The sequence below is a fragment of the Monodelphis domestica genome, chromosome 5, assembly GCF_027887165.1.
Source record: "Monodelphis domestica isolate mMonDom1 chromosome 5, mMonDom1.pri, whole genome shotgun sequence".
In the NCBI taxonomy this organism is placed as follows: Eukaryota; Metazoa; Chordata; class Mammalia; order Didelphimorphia; family Didelphidae; genus Monodelphis; species Monodelphis domestica.
This window is the reverse complement of record NC_077231.1, coordinates 290,048,439-290,061,542: the sequence shown is the minus strand read 5'-3', so window position 1 is coordinate 290,061,542 and position 13,104 is coordinate 290,048,439. Positions and strand designations below refer to the sequence as shown.

The 13,104-nt window shown below is 37.7% G+C and overlaps 1 protein-coding gene across 33 annotated transcripts in view; it reads left to right on the top strand.

The window, feature by feature from the left end:
* The window catches only part of TBC1D5 (TBC1 domain family member 5), a 682,585-nt gene that overhangs the window by 390,058 nt on the left and 279,423 nt on the right, over window positions 1-13,104 (top strand). The window lies entirely within an intron of this gene.

Sequence of the window (13,104 nt, the reverse complement as noted above, 5' to 3'; positions counted from 1 at the left end):
TGTGTTTATGTTTTGAGAGAGAAGTATAAAGGAGATAATAAGAGTATTTGTTATCAGACAATTCAAAAACAAACAAAAAGGATTAAATACTGGGGCATGTTTTGTAGAAAATATAAATACTGAGATTTTTTTGAATGACAATACTTAGAAAATTGTATTTAGTTTGCAGCCTTTCATTTTTATGAGATATTGATTCTCATGGATTTTTTTTTCAAACCCTTACCTTCAGTCTTGGAATCAATAATGAGTATTGGTTCTAAGGTAGAAGAATGGTAAGGGCTAGGCAGTGGGTGTCAGTGAGTTACCTAGTGTCACATAGCTAGGAAGTGGCTGAGGCCAAATTTGAACCTAGGACCTCCCATCTCTAGGCCTGGCTCTCAATCCACTGAGCCACCCAGCTGCCCCTTCATGGCTCTGATAGAGACATGAAGAGAGAGGTTTTGTAGGACTTGTGGACCAAAATGCAGGGCTGGAGATCTAGTTCTAGATGTCAGTCAAGAGAAAATTCCAATGGAATGTTCCCAGGAGGGGGCAGTTGGGGGTTTTTGCTGGCCACACTGAGAAGAGAAACTGGGCTTTTAGTCTCTGTGTCTCTGACTGGAAGTCACACTCTCTCTCCCTGGAAGTTTTAGGCTAGCTGAGAGACTTTTGTGAGGCTGACTTGGTTTTTGGTCTCTGGTTCTGAACAATGGAAGCTGATTAGGGGAGATGCTTTTGAGTTGGTCTATAAGAGAGTTGAGCTGGCCAGGAGATAAAAGGAGAGAGATTTTGAACTTTGTTTCTTTCTGTGGTTAAGCTGAGAGACCTGGCTGACTTGTGAAGAAGAAAGAAGATTTTGAACTGCTGTTGTCCTCCATCTCCCTAACTGTCTCAGAGTCACAGTTTGTGACTGGATTATTCCCACAAACCTTCCTAAAATTATCCCCATATTTTAGGGAAATCTTCATCCCTCTTACCTTAGTTTCCCATCTTGTTATCCCAATAAACCCATTGACTGAGAAAGCAAATGAAGTATCTTTATAGGTCACTCAGGAGGGAGGGAAGAAGCAAAGGCTTCATGAAGATTTGGGAGGTGAGGGAGGCAAAAGGGAGAGGTTGGTTAAGGGAGAGAGTGAGGGAAGAAGGGGGTTAGGAAATAGATTGATCCATCAGCAATCAGTAGGAATCAATAGGCAAACCTCAGAGTAAACCCCAGAGCAGTCCTATGTAGAACAGTCCCTTGTCTACCAGTATCCCTGTGTGTATGGCATCCCTCAGTATCCCTGTTCTACCTCCATTACAAATAAGCAGCCTCAGGTTCCTATAGGCAGCCCTCTCAAGACACAGTAAGCCAGAGAACAGTTTACCTCTCTATTTCAATCAGTAAACAGTTTCAGTCAGTTTATTCTTTTATTACATGGCTTATTTTTAATGGCAACAAAATTCACTATGCAAGTATAGAATATAATCACAGATTTTAGAAATTTAGCATATTTATCTCAAGCCATTTAATCAGCAAATGTTTGCTAAGTATCTATGATATACTAAACACTAATTTAGATGAAGGGAATACAAAGAAATAAAAAACAATCCCTGCCCTCAAGGAATTACTTTCCCTGTCACACAAAGTGCATATGAAGTAAATGCAAAGTAATTTTGAAAAAGACTCAGTAGCCATCAGGAGTATCAGGTAGGATGCAGATACAAAGGGTTTGTTTTTTGGGTTGGTTTTTTTTTAAGAAACAAAAGAATTCTATGATGGAGAAGTTGAAGGAAAGATGGCTTCTAAGTAAGATACACTGTGCAAAGGCACATAAATGGGACATATGAGCCTGAAGGTGCAAGTATCCCAGTTTGGATGGATCATAGAATTTGTATAAGGGAATAATGTGTGGTAACCCTATAAGGCAGTGGTTCTCAACCTTTCTAATGCTGTGACCCCACAATACAGTTCCTCATGTTGGGGAGACCCCAAGCCAAAAAATTATTTTGGTGGCTATTTCAAAACTGTAATTTTGCTACAGTTATGATTCGGAATGTAAATACCTGATATGCATTATATATTCTCATTGCTACAAATCAAACATAATTTAAACATAGTGATTAATCACAAAAACAATATTTAATTATATGTTGAGAAATATTAATCCAGCAGGAGGCAGCCTGAGCACTGGGGTGGGAGGTAAGTCCTGCCTGGGGAGGGGGTCCGCAGACACTGCCTTCTTCTTCCTGTCGTCTCCCTCCAGCTTGAGCTGAAGCTTCAGTTTACTGGGGTTACTTGGCTCCGTTATCCACTCCAGGAGTTATCCACTCCAGGACTCGTTCTTAACCCCTCTGGAGCCAGCGTCCGGGTGCTCTCTCTGGGTCTCCGTTTGAGTCCAGTCTCCAGGCAACAGGGTAAATCCATCACCCCTCTTTGGGGGAGAGCTGCTAATAGGTAACTAATATTAGTACAATGTGTGGGCGGCAGGGTCCCCTTTCTTTCCGAGATCTTGCTGTAAAGTAGCGCGTGATTTCTCAGCGGCTAAAGCCATCGGAAATATGTATTTTCTGATGGCTTTAGGCAACCCCTGTGTTTTGGTCGTTCGACCCCCGCCGGGGTCACGACCCACAGGTTGAGAACCGCTGCTATAAGGTATGTTGGGGCAAAATTATGAAGGTTATAAATGCCAAAGAGAGAAGGCATAATAGGATAGATACATCTTATCCTAAAAATGTAGATAGTAGTAGTAGTGATCATCAGCTTGTTTGATAATTACCCTTATGAATTTACTTCCCTATGTGTTGTAAACTTCTGTTAGGCAGGCTACTTAAACTTCCATATGTCCACCCTCGCCCCCAACAAGCCCATGTCTCTCAGATATAGTAGGTGTTCAGTATTTGACTAGAAGAAATGAAAGAGGGTCCCCAGGACATTTAGAAATGAAGTTAAAGTGTAAGCTCTCGATCTATATCCATTAGTAATGCAAATTGTAGTTCATACATGTGTCTGTGATTATATAATATAAACAGTTGTTCAGTGATCACATGTAGCATATTTGTCCTGATGAACACTACTTAAAGGCAGTTAGCTTGTGCTTTTTTGGTTGTATAATCCCCTTTTAATGCTACCATTGAAGAATAACTAACAACCATTAATACGTTTAGAAGATTAATGTAGTCTTTGTGGAAGCCCTTGGATTAAGATCAATATTATGGTTGCCTGACAGATATCACCTTTAATATATTCAAATGAGATGTGGACTTTGTTGCATCTTCATATATGGAAGTGTAAAGGGTGAAATTATGGTTGAGACTGAAAAAAAATCTAAATTTAAGTGGTCACCAAGGGAAATCTCAGATAATAAAATACCCAAGTCAGCTGCCAAGTTTTATGGTGACTTAATTGATATAGTAGAGAAGATTTTAAGAAGAAGGAGGAAGGAAGGGGCTAGTACCAGGCAGGAAGGTAGGAGATCTAGAAAGTAAGGTTTTGAGTATTGTAACAAGGGAATCACTTTAAAAGACTGATATATGTTAATTTAAGGTCGCCAAGGAATCAGCTATGTAATTCCTAAATGAAAAACTCAAGTCAGCCGTCAGCCTTTTTTGGAGTTTAATTACAATAGGAGTAAGAAAGGAGTTAGAGATAGAGAGAGAGAAAAAGGGAGAGAAGGGAATAGGGCTTAAATACCCCTTCTGTTTAGGCTGGGCCAAAAGGCCCAAGCCCTTAGATAGCTGGGGCAAAGAAAAGAGATCAGTCCCTATTACTCACGTGTCCAAAATGGAGAAACAGTCTCAGAGGCCCCCACCTTCAGCTTCCTTCAGAGCAAGCCTTCTCAGAGCCCACAGGAACCACACCGACCAAGACTCCCCCTTCCCGAGTCTTCAGACCCCCTATCTTTAAGGAAACCCTCCAAGTTGCCTCCCCTCAGTCCTCACATCTCCCAATCACTGTTCATCAATTTCCCTGTCAATGGAGGCTCTCGCTTAACCCAGGACCGCCCAGACATGGCTTTTGCACATGTCTGTTGAAGGTCATATTTTCAAATGATTAAATCTTTACTCCTTTGCTACAGCCCTTTCTAAATCCTGTTAACTTGAGTAGGGTAGAGATTGGAATAATTAAATTTTGATCTAGGCTGCAGCCCTTACTCAATCCTATTAGGACTGAATAGGGTGGAGATTTATTCCAAGTATCTCCATTGTATCAATTCTAAAATCAATCAAGAGTCAAAGAAATTCCTGTTCTATGCTTAAGCATAGGTCAAAGTCCTTTCCATTGTTCAGCAAAGGGTTTCTGTCCTAAAGTAATCTTAAGAAGGGAAGAGAAAGAACCTCCCATGCCAATGGGGTTCCCATTCCAATAGACTATCAGTAAGAAATTTTCCAAGTATGAAATATCCCAATGGTGAAATTTCCAACATTTATAAGTCTAAGGAAATTTGAGGTTTACAGTATGAAGGAGTAAAGAATCAGCCTGACCTCCAAAGAGGCTTAACTAAGATGCCTGAACCTGAAGTCAGCTCCAGGGCAAACTCACCATCCAACACTCCAAGATGTCAGAACACTTAGCACACTGCCAGCCAGAGTCGTCTCTCCAGGGAAAGAGAGAGAGGCAGAAACTGACGTGCCTCATATGGACGTTTTTACATCACTTTTCTGCGTCTCATCTGTACCAATGAGGACTTAGCTTGACTTAGGACAGCCCAGAGGTCTGTCCTTTTTTTTGCACATGTCTGTTGAAGGCCATCTCCTCAGACAATTAAATCTTGAGTTTGATGCAGACCTTAAAAATCTTGTCAAACTGAGTACAGTGGAGAATGTGATGTTTCTGAGACCTGATTCTGTTATTCCAAGTATCTCCATTGTTACTGATGAGGAAATAGCTAAATTAGATCTTCTAAAGAATGGTCTGATTAGGGTGGAATAGTTTTAAAATTCACAGAAGTCTGTTGAAATGCCTAAGTGACATTCTCACTATGGGGCTACACCAGATAGAGATCATCAGTTAGATTTATTTCATGAACTTAGCGAAAGCAGCCCTACTGAGATAGGTTGGCATACTTTGTGTCTTTATGAACTGCACTGGTATCTAATCAAAATAGATGATGTTGAAATCTTTTGATCCCTCCATATTTGGACTAATCTGTGATGGAAGGATACCTTAAAAAAAGTCAGTAATAGTCGAGAATCTGTCACTCATTAACCATATGACTTTTGACAAGTAACAACAGATTAATATGCCTTTGTTTCCCAATTTGTCTATTGGAAATAATAATACAGACCATGCCCCTATCACATGGTTGTTCTGTTACATACAAAAAAGACTTTGGAAACCACAAAGTGATTTAAAAATGGATATTATTCGCAGTAGTAGTATTACATCTATAAAGTCAATAGTAACTAAAACAAAAGGGAATTAAGCACATGTTTAAATGGTAGTGGGGAGTTGCGGGAGGGATCCCATATAGTTATAAATTTCGTTGACAAATTATATTTTACTATATTGGTAGTTTTGGTAATTATAGTAAATAAGAGACGTATTACAAAGCACCCACTCGAGAGAGATGTGATAATATGAAAGCAGAGTATTAAGTTGCAGTTTCTTTTGTCCTAGTATAGTTTGAAGATTAAAGTATTTCAGCTTCAAGTATTACTGAATGATAATTGTATTTTGAAAATGAAGGTTCAAATATAACTTTGCACAATAATACTAAAGTTGTTAACTAATATATTTTTAATCAATGCCTGTCATTGTTTTAGCGTTAGAACATTAATTTATCATGGTAATTTAAAAAGGCAAGATAAAAAGCTAAGGTAGTTCAGTATATAGAAACAGGCTTTTAATAGTTGGCAGACCAGCCCTGTTATTAAATAGTATTATAGTATTTAAGGTGTGAAATGAATATTTTCTGCTCGGTAGGCAATAGCTTCTCTAATATAATGAGCTTAGTTATAAATTTGACACTTGGGTTAAATGTGAAAGAATTTGTAGAAGCACAGCTTTAGGTTTTATTTTCCAGTGAAAGTTAATGGATATATTGATGCAAAACTTCACTGTAATGACAATAGAAGTTTTGCTATTGCCCTATCTTGATTCTCTTCAAATTTACTTAAACTAATTGGAAATCATTTGTTGATATCTAAAATAATTTGGAAATATCTTGATAATACATTGAAATAATGTTCAGAAGGTTCACGTTTTCTAATTGCTTCCTATCATCTTTGCTGATACTCAGATAGGGACTGAAATCCCGTCTCCTTGGAATTTGCTTCAACTAATTGGAAGAGTCCAATATGTGGTTATGGTCAAGCCATCCTCATTCTTTCAAAGCATGAAAATTCCATGGTTTGCTCTGCTTACCACTTCACAAAATATGCTTCAGATTTTGCATGTTTTCAGTGCTAATTGTTCTTGTGTTTATCGGTCTGTGTTTGTATCTGTTGGACTTTTTTTATTCATTCATTTCTTTGTACGCTCATTTTCCATATTTGTGCTTTCAAGAATACACAGATCTCCAAATGAGGAAACCCTATTTGCCAATAAAAATTCACAACTATCCTGTAACTTACTATCCCAGAGAGTTGTAATAGACTCCGATGTTAAATACTATCAACCCTCTCAGATGTGGTAGAATGCTACTCTTAGGCTGGCCTTCTCTCTACTGTGCCACATCACCTTTGATCTATAAATTGATTCATATTAGTGGTTCTTTGTCATCTATGGTACAATTATTACAGAAGACATGGCTTGTGCCTTTTTAATAGCACCTACTTTAAATGCTAATAATGATACATTATCAATTTGTGAGAACCAAGAATCCTTCCCATTTTATAAATAGAAACTACTTCTGAATGGAAAAGAAAAAAGAAAAGTAGCTTCTAATAGCTAACATTTATAAATCTCCTTCTTTGTGTCAAGCACTATGTGCTTAGTGTTTTACATTTATTATCTTAATTGATCCCCACAACAACCCTGGGAGACAGGGGCTATTATTATCCTCATTTTACAGATGAGAAAACTGAGGTAGAGGTAAAATGACTTGTCCAGGGTCATGTACCTGGTAAGTGTTTGAGGCTTCATTTGAACTCGGGCCTTCCTGACTCTTACCACTCTGTTCTATTTCTATCCCCTAGCAAATAAATGTACGGTATAGTATTCTCATAACTAAATATTACATGTATAAACTTAAGAAAGTGTTTGGTTGTGTTCCAGTCATGTTTTTAGGTGCAGTTTTAGACTTCATATAAGTTTATACTTATATGTATACTTATAAGTATATATACTTATATATACATAAACTTCATATAAGATTACTGTTTTGATGATTGCTTTTTAGAGATCTAATTATTTATTAATGTTGGCTCATTCCATTAATACTATCTATGGTTTGTTTGTTTATTTGTTTTAAACCCTTACCTTCTGTCTTGGAATAAATAACTGTGTATTGGTTCCAAGGCAGAAGAGTGGTAAGGGCTAGGCAATGAGGGTTAAGTGACTTTCCCAGGGTCATACAACTGGGATGTGTCTGAGGTCAGATTTGAACCTAGGACCTCCCGTCTCTGGGCCTGGCTCTCACTCCACTGAGCTACCCAACCTCCCTCCCCTACCGAACCACCCCCCACCCCCCGCCACGGTTTTTAGATTACTTTGTTCCACCCCAAGTGCCATTATAGGTTAAATTACTTTGTTTGAATGCAGTTGTTTTAAAACCTAAAAATCAAATAAGACTATAATTTCCTCTAATTTATAAAGGGAAAAGCTTGACTTCTAAGGGAAATGTGGATAAATAGGACAGATTATTGGGGCTAGTGACTGAGATCTCATTTTAGTTCTCCTAATTGTTGCAGATTAAGTGTTATACATTTGAAAAGAAAGAAAAAAAAAACTTAGAAAATCCAAAAGTCATACAGTAGCTACTTTTCTGAAATGTCTACTTTTTTCATGAGATGAGGAGGGATGCCTTTTCTTTTTTAAATGCTCTTGGAATTTTCTCTACGTGGTGCAGCTGAAAACCTTACTAGGTATGAGGGTGGAAATGGTTTCCTGCTTCTGCAGTTTACAATGGATATTGGACTTCAGCCTTACTGATTGCAATGCAGTGCCATGAGGAAGAGGGAATATTGTCTGTCTTTCTCCTTTCCCAAGGGCAGCTGACCTTCTCCTCGCCAAAGAGGCGAGCCCCTTGCCAGCACATATAACTACAGACTATTACATTAATCTGTTTAGCCGCAGTACCAGCTGCTTGCATGTTTTTAATTATCTTATTAGATGGTATAACAGTGACCTATGAAATAAAATGAAGGTGAGCATTTTTTTAAACTTTACATTTTGCATTGTATTTTTCTAAGTATATTTAGTAAACTAATTATAAGCCTTCCCCAAAGTCATAAGTGCCAGAAAGTCTATATAGGCTTTGAATAAAACAAATGTGGCAAGGCTGCCTTATTTTGCAAAATGAGTTTTCTACAACATTATCATAGTAGTCAACATAAAGAACTTAGTTCTTTATTTTGGGCCCATTTGTTGGCAGTATTTAGGTTGTGTTTTATATAATATGAAAATGGGAATGCATGTGGTCTGCTAGGCAAACCAAAGGGATGATAGTAACAAGATCAGTTACTTGGTGTTGATTAGACAAGAGAAAACATGACTTATTATTTTAGACTTTGCTTTGGCCTTATAAGGATCTGTCTGATTTAGAGGGGAATATTTCTTAATAAATGTGTAGGTTTCACTTAACTTTGATTTCTGGTTTAAATATTTACATAAGGAATTCTGGTAATAAAATGGTACATGGCATATTATAACGCAACTGTTTTCCTTACCTATGTTGCTAAGAGCAACATTCCTTGCTAGCTGTTGACAACAGTAGAAACCACTTTACAAATGAGATGCCTATTCTTCCTTTCAAATTAATACATATTATTGATTGGTAGATTCAGTTTCACTGCTAGTAAAGTGAGAGATCTGACAATTCAGTGAGGCAACATTGATGGCATATGTTAAGGAAAATCATTAGAAACATAACACTATCAGTGTTCTCCTTCTGTAAGGTACTCCTGTAAGGAGACTTGAATCAATATATCCTGTACCAGGAGAATGAAGATATCATGGAATTTGATCTCGATCTCACAATGATTTTAAAGCTATATGAATTCCTTACTTAAATTTTTTCTTCTACTTCTTATATTTCTCTAATGAATAAATTTTTTCTTTCTAAATATATACTTTAATTTCTTAAAACAAAGTAACCATTCTTTCCTTTTGGTGGCTAAAATAATTAACTCTCTTAATAAAAAATTATTTTGGAAGAAATCATTTGGATTAGTGAAATTCTTTGGTTCTGCCAACATGACTGTGACAGATTGATTGATTCATTGAAAAATTATTTCATAGTGAACCCTTAAAATTGTTGAATAAGTTTCAGCCTGTCATGAGCCATAATTGATTAAATTGTTGCACCCGCAAGTTATTAGCAATGAAATGGATATTGCAAAGCCTGATCTGACAGGCTTTGGGGAGAAGGGGTTTCAGTTATTCTAGGGACCCCCTGCTCCCTCTTCCCTTCTTCTTCATTTATAAACTCATCTGCCCTATCCCTTGCCTTGTTCCCTTAGAATAAAACGGTTTTAATAAAGACAAGTGACTGACTCATCACATCTAGGAAGAGACTTGAAGTTGGGGGATGGGAAGTGACATTCCTCTCCCCAGGGAGAAAGAAGACAACTGTATCAAGCCTTTTTAGCCAACGTATCTGAGGGAACAGAGGTTAAGGCCTTGAAAGGCAACCAGAGTGGAGTTTTGTCAGGGAAAGCTGAGAGGGAAGACAATCTGTCCTCTCTCTCTCTACTTGAGTCTACTCCATCTTTACCTCACTCTGATCCTGACCTAGCGGGGGGTGGGGGGGGGGAAGACTCCATTCTCTATTGCTGTTATATTACACACATATTTAGAGTCAAACAAAACAAATCTCTGCACTGATCATGTCCAGAAACATGTTTAATTTTGCATCCTGAATCCATTACTTCCGTTGAAAATTATTGTGTATGACACAAATGATCTGTCTGAACACAATTTATTTATGCTTCCTTGATTTCTTGCTTCTCTTCCCCATGCCTATACACCAGTCATAGACCCTTATTCTTTTTTTCATTCAAAACCCTTTTTCCTGATATACCTGTAAGCTTGGAATTTGGTTTGGTGATCCAGATCTGTTCTGTATTTCATTTCAACCTCTCTCCCATCACAATTCCTTCCCTTTTCTGCTGAGTGGAATGATGTTCTGCATCAAACATTGTATGAGCAGGATAGAGACTGGAGTCCAGTTAACCTCTCCCAAGATTCCCATCCAAACAACTTTAAAATAACCTCTGAAATCAAATTTTGGAACAGCAAAGCTAACAGAACATCAAAAGGAGACATTTTCTCTAACTTAATATATATATATAACTGATGACATTCACAGTAGGGACCTGTAATTCTAGGATGGCCACAGGACTGGCACACAACTAGACTAGCAGTAGTGGGCCTTGGAGGATGCTAAGGCAGCAGTCAGAGGAGCAGTAGCTTCAGAAACTTTCAGCACAGAGATTTTAAAGGGGTTGGACAACTGGTTATAAAGAGATTACAGGGAACCCTTGGCTAGCTCTAGGGGCAACTGATACTGATTGGCAACTCTATTGCCTCTAAATATTTCAAGGTCGTAGTTCATAGTCAGTTTCAAGAGAACAGGGATCCTGGTCGGAGTTGGAAAGCAGAGCACTTGGTCATTGTTCCAGGCACAAGAGAAGTAGTCCTTGTGGTCACAGGGGACAAAGAGCCCTTCTCAAGTAAAGACCTTAAGAGAGTGGTGACTGTACTTCTCCCAGGATAACACCACTTAGGAAGCACTGAAAACTTGGAGACATTTAGTACTAACTCTAAAGACAATAGGACAGCAAAGCCTGTATCTTGAGACATTGCCTTCCCCCATCCTAAGATGAGAAGAGCTTAACTTTAATATAATGTTCAAAGTGAAGAAACACACTAGAAAAATGAGTTAACAACAGAAAAGAATTTATCCATAAAAAGCTATAGAAGCAGAGAAAACCAAGACATAAACTTAGAAGAAAATTGAACCCAAAGATAGCAAGAATTTAAGGAAGAGTTAAAGAAATAGAAGTGGTAGAAAAAATTGGAAAACAAAACAAGTGATGCAAAAGAATCATGAAAAAAGAGTTAACTGATTGGTAAAAAGAGGCACAAATGAAATAATGAAGAAAATAGCCTCTTAAAAAATGATTGCCAAATGACAAAAAAAGGGTAAAAAATTCACTAAAGAAAAGAACCTTTTAAAAAGTAGAATGGAGGGAGCAGAGTCAAGATGGCAGCTTAGAAGCAGTAGAAGCCTAATCCTCTGTCGATTTTCCTTCTATACCAAAAAAAAAAAAGGCCCTTCAAAAAAGACATAAATCCAAACCCAACAAGAAGATGGAGCCACAGGACACTCCTACTCAATTCATCTTGAAAAGTAGGCAGAGAAAGTTGAATAATAGAGTATAAATGAAAGACCCAACATCCGTCCCCCACCTACTGTGCTGAGACCTGAGGTAGAATTTAGGCTGACAGAGGGATCTTTGGTCTAAAGCTGCAACCACTACAGAGTACCTTGGCACCATCAAGTGAAGCTCAGGACTCTGACCCTGGCTGGCAGGTAGGCAGCTGGTAGAGACGAGCGGCACCTTGTTATTTCCTTGAGCCCCCACACCTGCATCTTCAGCCTCTGTAGGCATCTGGGAAAGATTTGAACTCAGAGCAGATTAGGTCAGCTGAACCAGTCTAATTCAGGATACCAGCAGAGCTGAGAAGAATCCCCTTCCAGGGTAGAAAAGCTCACAGATCCTGTAAACAAGCAGACATAGAAGTATACAGCCCACGGGGGGGGGGAGGGGGAAGGTAGATTAAAAAATATATATATGAGTAAACAGCAGAAGGAAAAAAAAAGGAAATTATGACTGAAAGCTTCTATTCCAGTAAAGAACAAAGAACAGATAGAATAGTGAAGGACCAAGGATCAGCAAGTAAAACCTCAAAAATTCCAGTTAATTGGATTCAGGCTTTGGAAGAGTTCAAAAAAGAATTTTAAAAAATCAACAAATAACACAGGTTGAAGAAAATTGGGAAAAGAACATAAAAAGAAAAGTAGATCATTTGGAAACAGAGGCACATGAACTAAAACAAGAAAATGGTGTCTTAATAGCCAGAAATGACCAGTTCAAAAACAAGGCAAAAATAAATAATTAAAAGAAAAAAATGACTTGCAAAGAAAAATAGATCAAAAGGAAAAGAAGGATCAAAAAGTCATTGGTGAAATTCAGTCTTTAAAAATTAGAATTGATATAGCACATCCAAAGGGAGGTAATACGATGTTGGGCAATACATAGTTAATAATCATAACTCTTAATGTGAATGGGATGAACTCACCCATTAAATGATAGCAGATAGCAGAGTGGATTAAAAACCATTATCCTACTATATATTATTTATAAGAAACGCATTGTGCTGAAAAGAATCATTAATGAAGTGGAGGAATTCCATGTGAACTGAAATGACCTTCAGAAATTGATGCAGAGTGAAAGGAGCAACCAAGAGAACGTTATAGCCCGAGACTGATAAACTGTGGTACAATTGAATGTAATGGACTCCTCTACTAGCAACAATGCTGTGATCCAAGACGTTTCTGATCGACTTATGAGAAAGAACACTGTCCACATCCAGAAAACTAACTGTGGAAATAGAAACAAAGAAGATAAACAGTTGCTTGGTCACATGGGTCAATGGGCATATGATTGGGGATACAGACTCTAAAGGATCACCCTAATGCAAATATTAATAATATGGAAATAGATCTTGATCAATGACACATGTAAAACCCAGTGGAATTTCTCATTGGCTATGGGGGATGGGGGTAAAGGAGAGGAGGAAAAGAACATGAATAACGTAACCTTGGAAAAATATTCTAAATTAATTAAATAATATTTTTAAGTCTAAGAAAAAATTATCATTGTCATAGTAATTAAAAGAAGTATATACCTAGAAGAGGTGGAAGTTAGCTGATTATGATGATATGATTTATATATATATGTGTGTGTATTTATACA